This window comes from Periplaneta americana, chromosome 12 (genome assembly GCF_040183065.1).
Source record: "Periplaneta americana isolate PAMFEO1 chromosome 12, P.americana_PAMFEO1_priV1, whole genome shotgun sequence".
NCBI classification, from domain to species: Eukaryota; Metazoa; Arthropoda; class Insecta; order Blattodea; family Blattidae; genus Periplaneta; species Periplaneta americana.
The window spans coordinates 45,076,918-45,100,968 of NC_091128.1; the positions used below are offsets into that span (position 1 = coordinate 45,076,918).

Below are 24,051 nucleotides of genomic sequence, written 5' to 3' on the forward strand. Positions count from 1 at the left end.
AAAAATGCGCTTGCTTTGATATCACTGGCTTAGTGCAATGATTATGTCGACTATTACACTCTTACTACGTCATACTACTTTTGACCAATAAAACGGTACGAAAGGACGTATTTCAACCAATCATGGCTGCTTATCGCACAATTTTATCGCGTCCCTAGCATTTGTTTAATTTTATCGCGTCCCTAGCATTTGTTTAATTTTATCGCGTCCCTAGCATTTGTTTCTTTGTTTGCCAACATTTGAAACTGTGCTGGTCTGGACGTCAAAAATATATATAAAATTACAAACCACTCCATTCGATGCACAGCAGTTTCAAATATGACTCGCATTGGCATTCAAGAACAAGAATTAATAAAAATCACTGATCATACCTATGCATCTTCTGAAATCCGATTTACAAATAAATGAAGAGCACCATTCGGAAACCTGAATAAGTTGAATACACCATGTAGGCCTAAATCAACGAGTTCCACTTCTATTATGCACACGTCCAATATAATATCAATTGAACCACCAACCACATTCAAATTTGAAAATTGTACATTCAATAATTATTCCTTTTAAAATTATTCATGTTTATTTTTTATGTCATCGTCGTTAATTAAAACTTTTCTAACACTTGTGTATATTAGTTAGGTTATGTTATAGCTTCTGCTCTGAGAGGATAAAAAGAACTTCTGCTATATGATATTATGGATAGTCAAGTATCAGAGATTGTTTAATATTAAGATTTATTGAATAGTAATCATTACAGTGTCTGTATAAAGACACTACTGCCATCTAGCATGCATCTAGCGTAATATTTGTAATGTTGAGATGGCACAATAATACATTTGAAGACAGTTGTATTTTCGTAAGTCAATTAATATTTTATTGTATTGGAGTACTTCGTTACTTCTAATCTTTATATACTTTCTTCTAATCGTGTAATAGTCAATTAAATCCCACTCGAGTTTTGATTTTCTCTAGATAAATCAAAACGTCTAGTGAGATTACTGTTGATAAAATTGTCATGAAAACTCCATAAGCTATAAAATTTACGAAAATAACTAGTTCGCTACTAGGTTCCCCCCCCCCCAAATATTTGTACTCGTACGTTGGGCATATTTAGAATTTTGAAGGCCGTCAAAAGTTGCAATGTTGTAGCGTTTTTAAACATGAACAAATGAATGTAAGACTACAATAATATTAAAACAGTAGTTCTTGTACAGTTGATATCTAATTCGCTTTGCTTTTAATTAATCCTTCTACTTTTTTTAGTAACAAAATTGTAGCATTGAATGCTCCTATACACACAGGAAATAAATTTCATTTCCGCTTCCTTCATTGGAGGCTGTCAAAGACAAAACGATTATATATATATATATATATATATATATATATATATATATATATATATATATATATATATATATATACATACATACAAAAAAGCACTAATGCTTTGAACAGGGTACTAAAAAATTAAATACACTGAGCAAATTCATAAATTAATAATACAGTAAAACTGAATAACTTATAAGCAATAGGTTACATATTATTTTTAAGTTTTGTTAGTTTTCCTAACGCAATATAAGTGATAAAGTTGGCATATAATTCGAATTATTTGCAGACGTTATAAAATAGTTATGTATGCTACATGTTCGTAAAGGTTCTCTTTTTTGGCACGACTGTGTAGCATGCAATGTTTTTTTTCTATGATAGCAAATAAATATTTCAAGTTTGAAAGGTTAAAAGATCACGATTTCATGGTCGTCTAAATTTAGAAACATTAAGAAATAATTATTCATAGAATTAAAGTCTCTTTTATAAGAAGCCAAAAGGAGAATAGGAATGGCAAAGGAAGCTTTTAGTAGAAAAAAGAACATCTGCGGACCTCTGGAGAAAGAAGTAAGGAAGAGACTAGTGAAGTGCTTTGTGTAGAGTGTAGCATTGTATAGGATAGAAACGTGGACATTACGACGAAGTGAAAAGAAGCGAATAGAAACATTTGAAATGTGGATATGGAGAAAGATGGAGCGTGTGAAGTGGATAGACAGAATAAGAAACGAAGCTGTGTTGGAAAGAGTTGATGAAGAAAGAATGATGTTGAAACTGATCAGAAAGAGGAAAAGGAATTGATTGAGAAGAAACTGTCTTCTGAAGGATGCACTGGAAGGAATGGTGAACGAGAGAAGAGTTCGGGACAGAAGAAGATATCAGATAATAGACATTAAGATATATGGATCATATGTGGAGACAAAGAGGAAGGCAGAAAATAGGAAAGACTGGAGAATCCTGGGTTTGCAGTGAAAGACCTGTCCTTAGACAGGACACTATGTATGAATGAATTATTTATGATCACGATTTCATAGCCGTCTAAACTGGCCACAATCAACAGAGCGGTTATAAAATGTTAAGAAATAAGTAACCCTAATTGAATCACAGCTATTAGACAGATTAAAAATGAAGTTTCTTCAGATCGCTGAAGCAATGCAAACATTTAATACTACATATTATGTAACGGACTAAAATGTAAACATTAATGTTTAATTTGTTATGTATTTGTGTTACGTGTAATACGAGGGTCATTTCATAAATAATGCACAGGTTGGCAGAACTGTGAAGTGGATGACGCAACACCAATGAAAATTACGCCAGTTGCAGTTGAAGGATTGAGGAAGAAGCACGTGTGTTCCTTTCGTCCATAGCATACTCTGTTTTTAGGCAACGAGAGCTAGAAATGGAGCCTACACGTGTCTCGGGTACTGTGACGATTGAAGATCAAAGCACTTAGAAAGGAGTAGCACGACCTACCGTAGTTTCACGCGATAGCATGTTACAGAACTGGATATTTCTGTATGTCCCTTGGAAATATCATTGACGTGTGTACATTCTGGGGAGCTGTCACTTCAGTTGTGTGGGATTACAACATGTGCGATGATTAAATTCGAATGTATTTTTTACGCTATGTAGAGGTCACGTACTCCTAGTAATTAACATTGCCCACTCTTGCGCATGGAGCAGACATTTTACTAATGTGAAACTGTCGTCCCCATTTTCTACAAATGTTACTACCCTGAAATAGGCTGACCATACGTCCCGTTTTGAAGGTCCTGTCCCGGTATCCAGACCAGTTTCCGAATTGTCCCAGGAAAATATAATAAACGAATAATAATTACTACTATAGTGTAATAACTACAACTACTACTGCTACTGTCATTACTACTGTTATTGTACAGGGACATCATTTTATTTTTATTAACATTTCTAATATTAACCTGGCTATGTCTTTGAATTAACGGTTGAGAATCGGAAACAACATTTGTTACCCCCTTCCACGACTGGAGTTCGATGATACTGGCGTAAAATACAAACAAATTCCTTTACTAGGTATAGGAGGGAAGAAAAGTAGTTAATCCATTTACGTAAAGTAGAAAATAATATCCTGATTTTGAGTTTGATAATTTTCATTAGGTTTTTGTGTAATCAAAATACAGTACTGTATTAAAAATGAGTGTTTCCACTCACGAACTGAGCTATCAATTCGGAAGTATTCATTATGCAGTGTTACTGTCTACAGCACATTAGCGTACAATTTAGAGAATGAAGTTAAATTGAAAACTAATCATAATATGGATATTTAAACTCAATTTTGAAAATGGTGGCCGTTCATTTCGATACAATCTTCAGTTCCTTTCTGTATATTATCGCACTATAGACTATTGTACCTAATTCCAATTAGCAGTTTCGTCCTTCGTACTAGTAACTCATGTTGAAATAATTCTGTACCTACTCTGTAAAAGAGTACTTTACGTACTGTAAATTCAGTCTTCACTTCTGCCCGATCATAAAATATAAAAATTACTCAGACATGCTATCTACTGTCCGTCCAAGTGGTTTTGTCGCAGATTCGTAGAAAGGAGATAAATCACGTGACAGTTTTGATTAATTAACGAGGCCCTTTTATTTAAGTTATTTTAAACAGCTGTATAATATTACGTTGACGTCCAATTCCTGACAGAAATTAATGTTTTCAGAAAAGAGATGACAGCCCAGCCACTAGCCTTTGCAGAGGGACGAGCAGAAGAGGGTGCGGAAAAACGTGATGCGACATAGGCAAACGGACGACAGTACCTGTTCGAAAATATGATTCAATATTGAAAGCTCTTTCGTCACTGGAAAACGCGAACATATTTCTGGAACATATTATACTCACTAACTCAGAACTGTTTGTGTTTACTATGACCGTAAGGCGACTTTGACTGTATACGATTGGTTCTGTGTTGAGAACGGTTGGAAGTTTACTAGTAGACGGGATGGGAGTGAAGTACATTAAAAAACTCAGCTACAATGAAAATTGAAGTAAAAATAAATTTGAAGTCCCTGTACATTGTCGTGAGTTGGAAGTAAAAATAGGCATTTATAATAATGATGCTGCACTGAATTATACAGAATGAACCGTAATTAAGGTAATAATTTTCAAGCGATTATTCTTTGAGATATTTAAACAAAAAAGTGGAATACAGTTTTGCTCGTTTTTGCTTCCTTTTCGAGATAAAAATTGTTTTATATGAAACATTTCGTAGCCAGTTTTGGAAAAACTATTGATTTAATTCACAATATCCACAGTCAATTTAATAGAGAAATATATTATGATAATGAATGAGTGAGAGTATTTTAGTTTTGTCCTTTAAATGTGCAGAAATTTGATCCGAAAAAATGTAACTTTTCGTTGTAAAAAGGAATTTTAAAATTTTACATTTGTTCGTATCAAATTTCTGAACATTTAAAGGACAAAACTAAAATACTTTCAATCAACTATTATCATAATACAGTTACTTACTTATGGCTTTTAAGGAACCCGGAGGTTCATTGCCCCCCTCACATAAGCCCGCCATTAGTCCTATCCTGAGCAAGATTAATCCAATCTCTATCATATCCCACATCCCTCAAATCCATTTTAATATTATCCTCCCATCTACGTCTCGGCCTCCCCAAAGGTCCCTCAGGCCTCCCAACTAACACTCTATATGCATTTCTGGATTCGCCCATACGTGCTACATGCCCTGCCCATCTCAAACGTCTGGATTTGATGTTCTAATTATGTCAGGTGAAGAATACAATGCGTGAAGTTCTGTGTTATGTAACTTTCTCCATTCTTCTGTAACTTCATCCCTCTTAGCCCCAAATATTTTCCTAAGCACCTTATTCTCAAACACCCTTAATCTCTGCTCCTCTCTCAAAGTGAGAGTCCAAGTTTCACAACCATAAAGAACAACTGGTAATATAACTGTTTTATAAATTCTAACTTTCACATTTATTTGACAGCAGACTGGATGATAAAAGCTTCTCAACCGAATAATAACAGGCATTTCCCATGTTTATTCTGTGTTTAATTTCCTCCCGAGTATCATTTATATTTGTTACTGTTGCTCCCAGGTATTTGAATTTTTCCACCTCTTCAAAAGATAAATTTCCAATGTTCATATTTTAATTTGTACAATATTCTCGTCAGGAGACATAATCATATACTTCGTCTTTTCGGGATTTACTTCCAAACCTATCTCTTTACTTGCTTCCAGTACAATTCCCGTGTTTTCCCTAATCGTTTGTGGATTTTCTCCTAACATATTCAAGTCATCCGCATAGACAAGCAGCTGATGTAACCCGTTCAATTCCAAACCCTCTATGTTATTCTGAACGTTCCTAATGGTATACTCTATTTCACATATAACAATTTTTATCTCGAAAAGGAACCAACAACAAGTAAAATTGTATTTAACATTTTTGTTTGAAATGTATCAAAGAATAACCCCCCGACACTAATGACATTATTTACGATTCACTCTGTATACTATACTATATTTCGAGCAGAGAAAGTGCCTCACAGATCATTAGCAAGCGCTTCTGGCTGCACCCTGCTTCAAGGTCAGCATCAGCAGAAAATGGAAAATGTTGCAGTTTATTCATAGAGACACAAACCGCACTGAATTCTGTTAAGTTGTCATGGAAACGGACTTAAAAAGAGAGAGAGAGAGAGAGAGAGATAAATAAATCGCCCGGCCTTAATGAAGGATGACCTCGAGGATCCGGAAATTAATAGCAAATAAAATATAATTAATTAAATATGTTATAAAAATAAAATGTAATAATTAAGCACCACTGATTATCAATTATAAAATAAAATCTTAGAAGATGACTATAAAATTATACTTATAAATAAAAGATTTTATTTAAAATTAGCGTATCCTTAATTAAGGGCTTCTGAGTGGTATAAATGAAATTGTATAATCATCAGGGAATCTTTAAGAATTTGAGAGATGATTTTTTGAATTTCAAAAGATGATATTGATAATTGTTTTAAAAAATTGTATGTAAATTTTGGTAAAGAACTCCGAGCACCAAAAAATAAACCTGTCACTGACAAATTGAAGAGAGGGATGTTATACTTGGCACTAAAAAGTAAACCTTCACCTGAGGTAAAAAATAATGAAAATGAAACTTATATTTTTGAAATAAGCATAATAAAATATGAATAATCCTCAAATTTCGTAACTCGACTGCAATTATGAAGTGCGATACACAGCGCAGAACACGAGACTTCAAGCAGCAAGTAAACATACCTTGAACTAGCGATTAATGCATAAGAAGGAAAGCGATGATGTGGTCATCATGTTACTTAGCGCATCGTATTCCAGGATCTGATTTGTTTTTATCCAGAAACATATGTATGTCGCACAACAGTGATAGCTAATGCAAAATGTTGGAAACACAAATTGTCAGTACACCACCCGCACTTTATAAAGGCTGGTTTTGCACATATCGTACATATTCCTTGTACATTTCGAATACAGTACTCTGTAGTGTTTTGAAAACGTTGTCCACTTCAGGATCCCAATCCAGCTAACACCCAACCATACCCATGTGCCTGTTGGAATCATGGAGAAGGAAACTTTTGGTAAACAAGCGACTGTAGTTTCAGTATATTGTCGCGTTGTTGTAATGTATCAGATGAATCATCAGAATCTACATTATGAGAAATGTGTCGAATCATATGGTTGTACATTCGAAAAAAGTACCTGTCCAAAGGTTGCAACTCATAAGTCGTATTTGATGGTATCATTTTCACTACTAGTTTTTCAAGATCAGTCCCCTTCTTCTAACAGTTGCTTAACTCTATTGGTCATTTTTCCCGACGAAGTCCATTTTACTACAAGGTTATCACTCTGGAAAATGTGTTCTGCAACTCTTTCACTTATACCTTTCGGTTCTTGCAGAATCAGTAGTAACTTTGGCAACAATTTTCCAGGTTTAGAAACCACCGGCATTATAGTGTAGGAATGTGTAGTTGCCCCTTTCGATTGCACGACATCATACACTTTACTGGTTCTTTGACGTTCTAATGTTCTGCCGAAAGGCATTTCCTTATGGAACCCACATTCGTCTGCATTAAACACATGATCATCATTGTACATGTCCATAAGTGGTGTGCACTCACGTCTGATTGTTCAAGAGCTGTCTTGTCGCGTACCTGACGCTTTGTTACATATGATGTTATTTTGCGGCTGACAATCTTATAATGCTTTTTAAAGCGATGCAACCAAGTAGGACTTGCGTTGAAGTATTTCTGATCTATGCCTAATAAATCACGAGCTGTTGTCAGTGCAATTCTTTTTAAGTCACTTTCTTTTACAATTTCATTTGACGACCGTTGCAGACAGAATTCCTCAAATGTTCTTCGGTGCACTTCTTTCATTTTATTCATGACATCGTTTTGTTGTTCGATAGCTTGCTCCATTTTGTAGAGTAGACTTTCGTGTGTTAACCACGTGAATTTATGCTTCATACTGCTCCATGACCTACGGTTGAACTTTTTCTTTTTGTTTGTCGGTACACTTGGCAGAATCCAATACTCTATTACCTTACATTTTTCTTCAAAGTCAATGACTCGGGATGTTTTTGGAGGGGACGGAGCGTATTGAGAACCGGAACTTGTTGAAGTACTTGATTCCTCTTCTGACGTAGTATTTGTTTTTTCAGTCTCCCATTCTCGTACATTAGACATGTCATTATCATCATTTCATGGTTCATTTTCATCAATGTCCAGAGTATGACTTTCTTCAACTGCTTCCGATTCATAACTCTTGAATAAGTCATATACGTCATCAACAATTTCAAGTTCCTTCCGTGACATTTCACAGTCTGTCTCCTTATAACCCTCTTCTTTTAGTTTATCCAGAATTTTAATCACTATATTCACTGGGTTCATCTTCTTCAGCTCACTGTACATAACATTAACACAATGAACTGCAAGGTACAAACTAGCTGACAGCGCGACTATAGCAGTAGGCCTACTGTCTTCGCTCTCGCGTCTAGCATTGCTGCGTGGTATAGTTGTTTGCAATCTAAGTAGCCCATGTCAACTTGATCTTGATTGGTCGCGATCTCTGGTGTTCATTGCGTTCGAGTTGTAAAATTTACGTATTTTGCATTGGTTTTAAAGTTTAATCGAGTGGTAATAAAGGTAAGTCTCTGTTTTTTTACCCCACCTGAAGGTTTACTTGTAAGATAGGGAATACAAGGTTCATAAATGGCTCTCTTTTCTTGATCAACCTGATGAGCTTGGTTTAGATCTCTCTCCATGCGTATAGTTGCATCTATGATAATAGCCTTTTGTTGTTGCCTGTTTATTGCTATTATATCCGCTCTTCTGTGAGAGTTGCCGGTTATTTCGCAAGTACCTCACGGGCACACTTCGCTACGCGAGAGTGATTGTGACAACACTGTTTCACGTCAGACACTTTCTCCTACAGCTGCAGAGTCCGCTCTTCCAGGATAGATTCTAAGTTAAAATCCTTGAACAGTGTTCCTAATTTGTGGGAAAAGTTGCTGAATCTAAGAGATTCGGGAGTCATGGCAGGGGCGAAATTTCGTATTTCTGATTAGCGACTTTCATGGAGTTATGTATTAGACTCTATGAGGAAATCGTGTGTATTTTAACAATAAGTTATGTTTATTTTGTTGACACATCTAACAAGAAAATTACTTGGACAATTCCGAGAAAACTCTTCCCCAAGCACACCCACACCCATGTGAAAGATCACATGAATCATGTAAACCTGGTGAATTCTCGATTATTAGATTTATTCAGTCTCTTATTGTGTGTAAACAAATATCAGTGAAAGTTCTCTATATGAGACTTTATGTATTCAATTTCGAAGTGTTGTAATCGAAAATTGAATAATGACCTAATTATGAACAGCATTACAGAAGCATTTTAGAACATACAGCCCCATTTCAAAGGTTGATTGCATCTAGTGGTAAAATATTCAATAAGAAGAGACTATTTTTCTCTCGCTGTTATTTATACTCGCCTAACATCTTTGGTCACATCGCGAGTTAATCTTTTGGGTGAAATCCGAAGGCCTGTGTATTATTGTTGAGACTCGTTCTATTGTTGTGAACTACAGACTGTAACAAAAGTTTCTGGTACAATGACAATTTTAGTTTTTTTTTTTTTTTTCAAATATTCGATGGTAAATATCATATTTTCAGCCAAATTACTGATAAAGGATTGCATCAGACCACAATCAAGTAGTACCAACTCATACACCATAAAATTTGGACATGGTTCCTGAGAAAATAGAAACTAAACAAGAGAATAATTTTAACACACTGTTACAGAAACTTTTGTTACACTCTGTAGATGGCGACTGTATGCCTATATGTATTACTGATTTGTTATGAATATGATTTCGGTGATGAATGAGGCCGGTGATATTCAGGGATGTTGTGGGCTGAATTTCCTGGCATTTGCCTTATGGTTGAGGAAAAACCCTGAAAAACCTCAACCAGGAAATTCAACCCACCGGGAATCGAACCGGATATTGACAAACTCGTGAAAAGGGAAAAGTGTCACAAATACTCCGCACGCCATGAAAACTAATTGCAAGTTATTAAATAACTAATTAATTTGCTAAAGTTTGAGGAAAATTTACAATCTGAATGAGATGAAAGCTACGCAATAATAAATTACTTCAGAGCTTATTAGACATAAACTAGTGGCTTGTGCAGCAAATGCTGCAAACTAAGTTCATTACAATTCAAATTAAAATGTTTCAAATTTATTTCCAATTAAGAATAACAGACATTTTGGAAGTTAATTGCTTCCATAATAATGAAAGATACCCCTCTGAATAGTTTCCTTCATGCTAAATACTTTTTATTGAACCTATACTATTACTATTCTAGTCTTGGCTTCATACAAGACTACTAACCCGGTCCAAGGTCTTCAGGGTAGGCATTATGCTGTAACTGTAGGCACTTGGATAAATCTTGTCAGACGCGTCCAAGTCGCGGGGGTGGACACTATTTTAATAGTGACTAAGTTCTGACAAGGACCCAGCATCTCGGGGTATATCGAGATCCCCTGCACAGGGAAACGTGTGAAGACTCCAACGGTCCTCGAGGCACGAAGTCTACAAGAATGGACAACAAAGTGGCGAGAGAAGCGGAAGGAGCAACCCTCCCTGCCGGGTTAGTAGACAGGGGAGCATGTTTGGGAGCTCTGAGGAGGCAGCCCCTCCACCTTTCTAGGTTTGCACGGCGCTCGTAACGCAGTCAGACCGAAATTAACCATTACTGAGACTCAGCACAGCATACAACCGGATGGATCTGAAATACGACACCTAGGCGAGAAAAGGACAAACGATTAGGGATCAAAGACAAACTAAATATTGTAACATGGAATGTAAGAGGATTAGGAATGAAGGAAATGGAATTACAAAAAATACTGAAAGAAAAGCATACACATATTGCAGTTATAACTGAGACAAAGAAAAAATTGAAAGGAACTAAAGAATTAAATGATTATACAATGATTTATAGCGGCGTGCCACAGAATATATGAGCCAAATGTGGAGTAGCAATACTAGTAGATAATAAATGGAAAACACGTATAGAATATTATACATATGTAAATGAAAGAATAATCACCGTAAGACTGAAAGTAGACAGAGGTCATTTAACAATAATTGGCGTTTACGCTCCTGAGGAAGGCAAGAAACAAGAAACAGAACAGTTTTATGAACAATTACAAGAAACAATTGAAAAGGTAAATAAGAATGATTACATGGTGATCTGTGGAGATTTCAACGCAAGAATCGGTAACACACCAATCCCGAAAATAATGGGCCCAAATGGAGAGAAATGTTTGAATAAGAATGGACAACAACTTATACAGTTCGCAAGTATGAATAATTTTAAAATTACTAATACATTTTTTAGGAAATTAGACATTAATAAATATACATGGAGTGCTAGGGGTTTGAGATCCATTATTGATTATGTTATAATAAATGACAAATTAAGATCACAGGTAATAGATGTACATGTATACAGAGGCTGCGACATTAATTCAGACCATTATTTAGTAATGGCTAAACTTGTATTATACTCGAAATGGAAAGAAATGAAAAGTAAACCAAGAAGCCATAACACAGAAGTCTTTAAGGTATACCTACTCAGAGATGAAAGCATAAGGAATTTATATCAACAAAGATTACAACAATATCTATTAAGTAACTTAAATGGACAAAATATCGAAGAAGAATGGCAAATTATCAAGAACTGTATAGAAAAAGCAGCACAAGAAGTTATAGGTAGAAAGAATAAATTCAGAAGTAAGAAAGGCCTGAGAATTTGGAATCCAGAAATAGAGAATGCAATTAAAGAGAAACAAAAAGCCTATAAACAATGGCTGCAACAAAAGAATGAAGAATCTAAACAGATTTACAAGGAGAAACGAAACCAGGCAAAGACAATAGTTAGAAATGCTCATCAAAATTCTTGGGAAAAGTTTATAAGCGAAATAGAAGACGATATACATGGCAGGCAAGATTTCGCATACAAAGTAATCAAACAATTGAATAAAACCGAAAAAGATGTAGCGAGATTAAATATAATAGGTAAAGATAGATGGATAAAACACTATAAGGAATTGTGGTTGGAAGAAACTGATAGTGAAACTGACATAAATAATGAGAAGACGGAAATGCAAGAGATTGATGGGATTACGTTTGAAGAACTTAAAGAAGCTATAGAACACACTAAAAACAGAAAATCAACAGGCCCGGATGGTATCAATATGGAGCTATTAAAATATGGAGGAAACGCTTTGCATGGAAGACTGCTACAGCTAATTAATAAATGTTGGAGAACTAGAATGATTCCTGAATCATGGAAAATAGCAGAAGTTATATCGCTATTTAAGAAAGGAAACCGTGAAGACTGCAGAAATTATAGAGGAATCAGCCTTTTAAATGCAATATACAAGATCTATACAAGAATAGTAAATAAAAGGCTAAGAATAATAACAGAAGTTCTTATGGAGGAGGAACAAAATGGTTTCAGACCCGGACGCTCCACAATTGATAATGTGTTTATCATGCAAAAGATGTTTGAGAAGAGGAAGGAATTTAATCTCGAAACTCATGTCGCATTTATAGACTTTGAAAAGGCTTTCGATCGAGTAAACAGAAAAAAGTTATGGTTTATAATGAAAGAACAAGGATACCCTCAACACTTAATAGATGTAGTGAAAAATATGTATATAAATTCTAAAATAATCATTAACACAGGGGATGACAGAACAGAAGAAATAATAGTAAATAAAGGAGTTAGACAAGAGTGTAGCATGTCGCCAACCCTTTTTAATATTTATATGAATGACATTATTCAAAAATGGAAACTCATTATTAACCCAGGCATAAAAATAAACAGAGAAAGAAAAATAAATATTTTATTATATGCAGATGACGTGGTTTTAATACAGAAAGCCGAAAATGACTTACAATACTCTCTCCATATATTAAATCAGATAGCGAAGAACTATAACTTTAAAATCTCGAAAAGTAAGACTAAAATAATGGCCTTCTTGGGAAAAATGCAAATAGGATCAAAAATTATAATTGATGAACAACCCTTGGAGCAGGTGTCCAATTATAAATATTTAGGTTGCGAAATGAGTGTCTACTCAGGAAATTTAAAAGACATAGACACTAAACTGTCCAGATTTAAGATGATATGCAGCACCATCCATAAGACATTAAGAAATAAAACAAGAAAAGAAACTAGAATGAAATTTTACAAAACAATGGCAGTCCCAACGTTATTATATGGAAGTAAAGTCTGGGTAAGTTCGAACAGAAAAAAAAGAAAAATTCAAAGTGCAGAAATGTATTTTCTAAGGAGAACCAAAGGTTGCACACTAAGGACAAAGTTAAAAATGAAGAAATTAGAACAGAATTGCAGACAATTTCTATAAACGAACAAATTGAAAGCTACCGTAATAATTGGTTATATCACGTAGATAGGATGAGCAATTCGAGACTACCAAAATTACTGTATCAATACCGACCGATTGGAAGGAGGGACGTGGGACGACCAAAGAAGAGATGGAGAGATATGCTGTGAGGACGGAACAGGCATTTTGCCTATACCGTGAAGTGCAGAAGAAGAAGAAGAAGATACTATTACATCTTCAGATCTTGAGTTTCAATGCGAAAACGCAAGCAACAATGTCAGGACGATCAGTCGGTTTTTCATGTGGGAGTGAAGCAGTAACTATTTCAGATCATTGCGGATTGTGAGAGTTAAGGGGAGGCAGAGGTGAAATTTCCGAACGAAACAGAAGAAAAAATGAAAATTCGGTTTTTTTCCATTTTTATTTTCTTTATTTTGATATGCCGATGTTAGTTTTTGATTTTGTGCCCTTAAAAGTATGAAATTAAAACCAAGATAACTGTATTACTATATTATTCCCATAATAAACTAATACTTATCATTATTTATATACCTTCTATGAACATATAAATAAAAAGAAATATTGAAAATTTCTTACAATATGGTGCATGGAGCATTTTATATCAAACGATATAAAGTTTTATAAAATTATTAATATTTACAGAACTATTGTACTTAGAAAGTTGAAACTTGGTATGTCCATTACTAATAACATACTTAGTATTCATGATCAATTTCAAACAAATCGGATAAATAAATTTTGTGGATTTTAAAATATTCACCTCTGCCTCCCCTTAAGAAAATATCAGGTTTGTCATGCTTTCAAACAATAGATATAGGCCTAGCGTCTTCGTATAGCTGCTTCATGTTTCGTGAACTACCTTGAAATGTAGAGGGTAGAATCATTTTATCCTGCTAAGAGATCTTGCTAAAGTGATCGGGACACTACAACATTTTGTAGGCCTCTTATTTCATCAGAAAGTAATACCTTTTGGTCTTTCCTTAGGCATTATAATTTTTGCGCTTCCTCTAGACAATATTAAAGAGAATCACACATATAAATATCTATATCACTTACTTACAAACGGCTTTTAAGGAACCCGGAGATTCATTGCCACCCTCACATAAGCCCACTATCGGTCCCTATCCTAAGCAAGATTAATCCAGTCTCTATCATCATATCCCACCTCCCTCAAATCGATTTTAATATTATCCTCCCATCTACGTCTGCCTCCCTCAAGGTCTTTTCCCTTCAGGTCTCCCAACTAACACTCTATACCATTTCTAGATTAATCCATACGTGCTACATGCGCTGTCATCTCAAATGTCTGGATTTAATCTTCCTAATTATGTTACGTGAAGAATACAATGCGTGTAGTTCTGCGTTGTGTAACTTTCTCCATTCTCCTATGACTTCATCCCTCTTAGCCAAAAATATTTTCCTAAGCATCTTATTTTCGAACATCCTTAATCTCTGTTCCTCTCTCAAAGTGAAAATCTAAGTTTCACAACCATAAAGAACAACCGGTGACATAACTGTTTTATACATTTTTTCAGCTTTAAATATCTATACCACACCGCCATTAAATATATGGAAAAGACTCACACCACTTGATTAATAACTATAAAAATATTTCACTTTAATAACAATATTGTTATGTTACGTAAGTTTTGTATAGACTACTATATAGGCGTCACTAAAACGAAGGATTTCTCTGGCGTGGAAGGCATTCTGGACTCTCACGTTCATCGTACTGGAGAGAACACTCAGCAAGAAACTCAGAATAGAAATATTGGAGACCTGCGTAACTCCTGTACTGTTATATGGGTGTCAGACATGCTCTCTCACTACCAAACTTCGTAACAGTCTCCAAATATGCCAAAGAAAGATGCTGAGAAGAATACTAGGCTTATCACTGAGGGACAGAGTTCCAAACGAAGTGCTACAAAGGATGTCAGCAATTAAAGATCCAGCACTGCAAGCCACCAACACCAAATGGAAGTGGGGAGGCCATGTTGCACGACTTAGAGACGGAAGATGGACGCAGACAGCCACATTATGGGATCCCCGCATTGGCAAGAGATCACGCGGAAGACCAAGAAGAAAATGGGCCGACCTCTTCAGTGAACGTGCAGGAAGCCATTGGTCAAGCAGAGCAAGAAATAGGAAAGACTGGAAAAACCTAAGAAGACAAGTGAACAGCGACTAAAACCAGTGCGACAGAAACAAGCGAACAATATCCAACAGTGCACAAATTCCAAGGCTGTAAACATCTCTTACGCGGAGTAGCTCACCGCGTGAGACAAATAGAGCTCTCCCTCTAGGAGGAGGTCTTTGCCCTTAACGGGAACTTTCAGGCTAATCATTTCATCATTTCATTTCAGTAAATATTATAGAAATGAAGATCTAACTTCAGATATTATTTACGCCTACTTATATAACCTCAAAAGTTTTCACTTCCATATCATCAATAAAGCATTAATCTGTATAATTGGTGACAAATACATCATGGCATTCACTACAATGATATTTCACTTTTAATGGTAATAATGTCATCAAACATTCTTATGTTTTGTAGTTTTTAATATCCAATACACAGACAGCTGTATTCAGAAAATTACACACCAAAGAAATGTTCTTTTTAGTAAGTCTTGAAGTTTTTAATAACCACTATTACAGAAACGTTCAGAAAAAGTTACGCAAATGAAGATCGACATATTGGCATTTTGTCAGCCATCTGAATTCTAAATATGTCAGCAATCCTGCAGGTTATAGCCTTCGTGCGATATTGTTTATTGTAGTGTGTTTGTGTTTTGTTTTGTTTTATTCTGAAAGGGCCATTACCTATTTCTCAAAACTGACGACAGATGGATTTTGGAAAATAGGAAAATTTTGTAGGAAAATTGACATTTCACTAAAAATTACTATTTTTCTGAAAAACATTGGGTTCCAAGCTTCAAAATGAGGGGTCATTTATTAAAATCCGTTCAGCCGTTTTCCCGTAATTTCCATTACCAGTTCAAATTATATATATAGATAGTTCGTGTTAAATTCTTAATGTAGATAGGCCTCGGTTTTCCACGCTGGCACCCCGGGTTCGAATCTCTGTAGGTCCATATAAATAATTTGTAGTGAACAAACACGGTGTTGGGTAATAGGTTTTCCCCTAACGGTATTCCAACACTGCTCCATTAATCATACCAATCATCACACTGGTGCTGTAAACCACATCCTACGGTGCATCAAAGACAAAGAGTCTACAAGTACAAAGTGTTTTAATTGGTTTATTTTACGACGCTTTATCTACTGTGATGATTACCAGGGACGACATTTTGTCCCAGCGTGGACGGATTTTAGGTTGGTTGTTGCTTGCCTATATTGACGTCACGGAGGCCATGGGTTCCAAGGTACTGCACTGTGACAGGAAAGGGCAACCTGTGTGTGCTGCGCCGAAGAACGAACGTACTTTTGATTTGTTTAGGATTCGAACCTATGCTGCTCTCCGCCGCTGCCTGCTTGTTTTTCATTTCATTACCTATAATTCCTAAGTACTACTGGTGCCGTTGTCACTTAATGGCAAGGTGGTTGTGATCGTGACTCTGTGTGCAGTAGTGTAAACATAATACAATGTAGTCAGACAAGAGTCTAAACTGAATGCAATTGCAACTACGATTGGAAGTGAGTATTTTACTGTAGTGTGGAGGGCGACAACTTACGCTGTAAACTGTGCAACACAGAACTAAAGGTAAACATTCGTTAAGATTTGCAAAAGCATTGTGAAACGAAAAAGCATAGTGAACGTTTGCTATTATTTCTCTCATCTGCAGGGTTTACAAACTTTGAGTTTTATAACGATTTGTGCCAGATGATGGTATGGGCTCAGTAATCCACAATTTCAGCGGTTTATGGAAAAATACACGTCTAGAAAACTGCCTAGTATAACATCAATGCGTACAACTCATTTATCGTCTGTATACGAAAAAACTCTGAACCCATTTGAACAGCTGTATGTAGTAACAAAATATTTGTATCTAAAGATTTGACATCGGATGCTGTGGGACAATAAGTAGCTCACGTTGTTGTAGGAGTGATGTCCTTCAATGAACCAGGAACGCAATTTTTTATGACATCGGAAATACTAGAAAAAGTAAACAGTGCAACTATTGTTAATCTTTTTGAGATGCACCTATGTATAACATCGAGCGATGTTGAGCGAACTTTCTCGCTCTACAAGCATATTTTTAGTGAAAACAGAAGGAATTTCACTTTTTCACACTTAAAAATGCACATTATTATATATTGTAACTGACTACAGTTTGTATCAGAATAATGTTGTGCCTCGATTGCAAATACTTGTGTGTAATTTGACTAACTCGTCGTTGTTGTATATGGTGTTGTAAATATGTGTAAGTAATATTGTTAACATGTAACTAATCAAGGCATATGTTACGCACATACATACTATATGGCAGTGGTAGCCTGTAGAAACGTTGCATTTTCGTTCCGCCGATCTATACCAGCGTGCTGTCGCTGGACTGCTCCTATTAACTAGTAAACACAGGTACTCTATACACCAGCACCAGTGAACCTCGTGGCGAACTGGGACAAAGTGTCGTCCCTAATGATTACCTAGCGTCTGAGTGAAATGAAAGTGAAAATGACATCGAAATGACTCCAGGGTCCAGAGCCGAAAGTTACCCATCACTTATTGTTGAGAGAGAACTGGAGAGTAAATTAAACTCAGGATAAATATGAGAAATGCGGGTTATTATTCGGTTGAGAAGCTTTTATCATCTCTCAAAAGAGCAGAAAGTTATAATTTATAAAACAGTTATATTACCGGTTGTTCTATAAACTTGGACTCTGACTTTGAGAGAGGAACAGAGGCTAAGAATGTTTGAGAGTAAGGTGCTTAAGATAATATTAATTATTAAATATTAATTGTAATATTCGGTTATTCAACAATCAATCTCAGGGTATTAATATACTTTATCGACACAAAGTTCATCGCCCTCAGTCGGTCGGGTTATGAAGCTCTACTACTCAAGTCTACATCAAAATTAGCATGAAAGCCGTTTCAATTCGGTTCCGAGAATTCAATTAACGCGAAGTGAAATGAAACGAGATTGTGTTTCAATATGCAAATGTTACGTCTGCAAAGAAAATCTTCTTTTTGAATATATTCGTGGTATGTTCTGCCTCCGGAGTTTCTCTAACGTCAAATTTCTGCTACAATGAAAAAGGCTCTCACGAAAGTGTAATGCCCTTTAAATTGTTGGAAAAACTAAATGTCCTCGTATTCCGGTGTCGTATTCTAGTGCATTAATAAGATTGCGAATTAAGATACATTGACTATTATCCGTAAAATAAAGGCGAATCTAATGTTGGTTACCCGACTCTGAACTATTCACTCTATGAGTGACGCATCATAACAGATGGGTTATTTATAAAAGGGCCTAAGTCGCTAATTTTGTGGAAATAAGTTTGTAATGTAATAACTGCTCAATGTGTGTAGATACATCGATTTAGATATGAAGAAGACTAAGTTTCACACTCTAATGCTTAATAGTAAAGGCTTTATACTGGACCCAACTGTTAGATTTGAGATGAGCCAGACCGAACCATCCGAGGTCAACAAAGAAAAACAACAAATTTATGAGCCTACTATTCCGTATTTTCGAGAAAAATATCAGATGGAAGGCACCTGGGAAGTACATGGTTTAATGATCGGAGCGAGGGGCACCATCCCACGATCAACTGTAAACACTATCAAAACATTTGGAATCCATGACATCATTCAAAAATAATTACTTCAACCATTAAAGGGTCTGTGGCAATTCTGAAAAATCATTTATACGGAATATCATAATACCCCCCCCTTTTCTATTCGTTAGTGTGTGATTGTTACAAATATATGTACAAATTTATTATTTCTTAAACTTAAGCTCCTAGTTCACATTTAAATTTGGCTATCTATCTTACTGTAATCATTACTATTCTTATATGTGTTTTATTCTGTGTTTTTGGCAACCCAGGATGCCTGGGCAGACTATTTCTTGAAATAAATTATATAACCTAGGATTTGCCGTTTGATTTTGAAAGCAACTAAGTCAATGACTTAGATCGTTTCATAACTAAATATAAGTTTTCAGAATTTGCAACACTGAAATGTTAAATTTTCTATTTTTTTTATCTTAAATTTCTGTTTTGTCATTGTTGGGTAAGCGAATTGGCATTCCGTATTGCAGGTTAGATTTTGTTACATTCTGTGCGCAATATTAATTCATAATAAATAATAAGATTAGTAAAAAGAGAAAGAAAGGTGTAAGAAACATTTGTGTTTATGAAGGTGAAAAAGTCAATCGCGCAAGGCTATTGGGTATGGAATGTGTGAACTACAAGGGAATCGTGGTGCCTACGAAACGAAGTGGAAAGTCTTACAATTTAGAATCTTCATTTTATGTTAATTTTTAATAATAATTTCAACATTAATATTTGGTGAAGGAGTAAGGCTGTTTCTATCGATGTCGTTTCCCTTCCTACTTGAATATCATTCAATTTATCTTGTGACTTTTCCTGTCACACACTCTTCCTTATCGAACTGTTTCTTTCGCATTCCTGTCGTCGGTAATCCCTGCTTGCGAGACCTATATCCTCTCCCTACTACCTTCCCCTTTGCTGCGCATTGTAGGCAGCATTTTATATGAAGTAATCTTTGCCGACCGTAATGTTGCCCATCTTGAATGCGTAGGCATTTCAAATGCAAGGAAGAGAAGATAGGAGACATAAAGAAGACAGTGAGGTAAGTTATATAGATGGCGAAAACAAGGAATGGCATCAAGAAATAATTGCCTGCAACCGGTCTTAAGTCCGGTTTGATTTCCATCGCAGTACAGATGAACGGAATTAACGCTTAAATAATAATAATAATAATAATAATAATAATAATAATAATAATAATTTATTTATTTAATCTGGCAGAGCTAAGGTCAGTAGGCCTTCTCTTCCGCCCAGCCAGACTCTAATTCTAATTAAATACATTTGCTTACATACAGTAGTTATTACATTAATATCTAGATCATAAAACAACATGAAAATAAATAATGAAAATTGGATAACTAATGTTAGTGTGACAATAATAAACATTGGTAAGAAATAGTTGTTATAATAATAATAATAGTAATAATAATAATGAGATAATTTAGATATTTATCTGTGATAAGTTATATATAAAACCATTAAACATTGAGAAACCTGAAACAGCTATTATTGTTAACAAGAATTGTTAGAAAAATATCTCGTTAGCCTATTCTTAAATTGGTTCGATGTCTGACAGTCCCTGATATTACTCGGTAGGGAATTCCAAAGTCGAGGAACAGCCACAGTGAAAGAAGATGAATATGAGGATGTTCGGTGGGAGGGAATGGATAATATTGAGGAGTGTTGTGATCGTATGTCTAGGTTATGATGTGTGGATAAATTTTGAAAACGAGACGCAAGATAGACAGGAGTGGAGAAATGCAACATGTGAAAGAGAAGGGAAAGACAGTGGATTTTCCTACGATCTTCTAGACGGAGCCAGGACAACATTTCGAGGGATGGTGTTACGTGATCAGCCCGGCGAAAATTGCAGACGAAACGGACAGACATATTATGAACACGTTGTGGTCTCTGCGCCGAAGTAACGCTTAGGTCAGTAAGCAGAATATCACAGTAATCGAAGTGGGGCATCACGAGTGTTTACACTAACATTTTTTTCATGGAAAAGGGTAGAAAATTCTTCAATCGTCTAAACGAGTGGATTAATGAGAATACTTTTTAACGGACACCTTGAGAGAATAAAATAAGTTCAATTTGCACAAAAATAGTACATATGTGTGTTTTCCTTTGAAAAAATAAAGTATATTTTTTAAAAACCTGGTCATTAAATATTTGTTTTCAAAAGGGCCTATGTTTTCATATTTAAAACTTTTTTTCTAAAAAAAATATAATCAGCGAAATATTAATATCTGGCTGGTCAAATTTGTTTCGAAGTAGAATTTATGATAACATTTTTATTTCAGCCTTCATTTGAAATTTTCCGCCTATAAGTTGTTTTTCTTAAATTGCCAACAATTTAGTATTCAAGACTTAGGCCCTTTCATAAATAACCCATTCATTACTATAGATCATTTTTCCGACGAAGTGTTGTTCTCGGTGTACTATAGGAAGCAATAACATCGCATGATGATTCTTAATGAAGCGGTGGTGGAATAGGGGTATGGAAAACTACAGTATCCCGCGAAAACCTATAACTAAGCACCGTTATTGTCCATTATAAATTCCATTTGGACACGTCGAGATTCCAAACCAGGTTACTAGCGTGGAATGCTGATGCTCTAGCCATTTGGCTAAAAGTTCGCAACAATATACGCATATTAAAAATCGATCATTGACTGTCCTACTTAACTGTACACGGAATGAAGAAGTGTTAAAAAGTTATGATATTAGTGTGCAAGAAAATGCACAATAAATTTACTATTCGCAAACTCTCTGTATTTTACGGAGTTACTTGTGGCTGAATGCTAGATGTGAGTCAAAAAACTCAGATAAACAAAATCGCAGACGTTCACAAAATCCATTAATGAAACAAATTCAAGATTTGAAAAATTTGAAAACTCTAAGGTCCATTCTCACCAACCCTTGTTAAATATTTAACATGTCGTTGAGCCAGTTTAACAGTAAACTTAACGGAAGAAATGTTTCATCAACTGTTGTTACTGCTAACATCATGTTAAACCCACTGTTAAATTAACCTAGCATACTCTCGCAGTTAAATCCTTAACATCCTGTTACAGCATGAATCGTGACTGCCAGGGAACATATGTTACAGCCGCATTATTATATAGAGATATATTTGCAGTGAAAACAATTAGCTGCAATCGCTGCTTCAGTATTTTTAATTATTCAGAATAGGTATGTCCATAAATACTAAAATGACCGATATTAATATTAGCACTGCATCCGCAGTAAAGAAGATAGCCTGTGTGTTTATTAACGTAAGCACTTCTGTGATTATTATTCCGTATTAATACACAGATACAATTGTAAATTTTCAAAACGATGATTCAACAGTTCACATGTAATTATGACTAATGACGTGTGAAGATGATGTTATTTATATAAGACATAAAAAATGTTAACGCTTACCATTGTAGTATTCAGCATCAAAATTATCTTTATGCTCGACCATGCCGAAATGTAGTAATTATACACCTGGTAGCAGTCCTTTAATGCATGTCATTAAAGTACACCTATTCATTAAAGTTCAGGTTTTCGATTATTCTCGGATATGCAATCGAAAGACGAGGAAAACGTCACGGAGGCTGGAAATCCAATACTGTCGCAGAAGGTAATTAATTAGCATTAATTGTAAATAATATTCAAATAAATTCAATTTGTCATCTCATTTTTCAATTCTGAATCAATTTCCAGGTTATACATTCTCTGCATTACATCAAGGTCAATGACATTATTGTTCCTCGGAAAAAATCAATAGTTTCGCGTCTGCACACATCTCACAATTCACGAGCTATGAGCTATGATCTTCTTTCAGATACAAATAAAGTGAATACGTCTTAATAATTTCAAGTTAGAAATATGGTCGAGCATAAAAAGTCGTATGAAACTTGCCTATAATGGTAATTAAGACGCTCGTATGAAAATTATGAAACTCGCTTGCGCTCGTTTCATAAACAAACATACTTGCGTCTTAATTACTGTCATTATAGGCTCTTGAATAATGTACTATTATTTTCTATTGATTCTATTTGATCCTGGATACCTGAAAGAATCTACGTACAAATATCAACTTTAAATACATTAGGACTGTCGGTGGGCAGTCACCTGAACACACGTTTCAGCGTCACATTGTTGACAAGTAACTCCATCTGTTAGCACAACCATAAAGCATCTATTACCAACAACGGAAAAAAAAAAAACAAATATCAATTTTGCGAGTGAAAGTATAATCAGTTTTAAAACGTTCCACTGTATCTTGTGCATCACTCGTCTTAGTATTTCTCTTAATATTTTCATAACATTGATTCGTTCCATAGTATGCGTTTTCACATCCAAATGGCGATTGAAAATATTAGGTTAAAGAAACCCATGCTTCTTCCTTTTTCCTAATGAAGGTTCCATCACTATGTTTGAGTTCAATGACATTCTTATAATTAATTACTAGATCTACTAAAATAATAATATTTCTCATATGAGATAAAATTACTGCTCCTAACACGATTCTTTTTGTCGATTTCCGTTGTAATTATGTTAGTCTCTAATACTTCCATAATGTAAAAAATACAATTTTCCACTAAAACAAATGACTGCACCAATTAAAGGCACTTTCAGTAAACTTTCACACCATCACTGCTTCTTTGATTCCTGTTGCATTACTCTTAACATCATGTTATCTAACCAAAGTACCTGAACTGGTTGGTGAAACACTATTACACTAATAGGATTTTTAATTTTTTTAACAACACGTTACTTAGCATGCTGTTAGCGTTATTTTAACGAAGCTTGGTGAAACTGTTTTTCATTAAATCATTTTAATTTGATTGTCCTTACTTAAAGATATTCCTAAATGTGTGGGAAATAATAGTAGTGGTAACAATAAGACAAGAACAAAGGTAAAAGCATCCCTTCTAGACACCACCGAGATCTCGGAATAGAAAGATGCTAAGGCCTCCACCTGTAGAAAATCAGCATGATGAGCAGTATGG

General features: G+C 35.1%; 1 protein-coding gene across 35 annotated transcripts in view; it reads right to left on the bottom strand.

Moving 5' to 3' along the window:
* para (sodium voltage-gated channel paralytic) overlaps positions 1-24,051 on the bottom strand; it is an 873,489-nt gene that overhangs the window by 355,788 nt on the left and 493,650 nt on the right. The window lies entirely within an intron of this gene.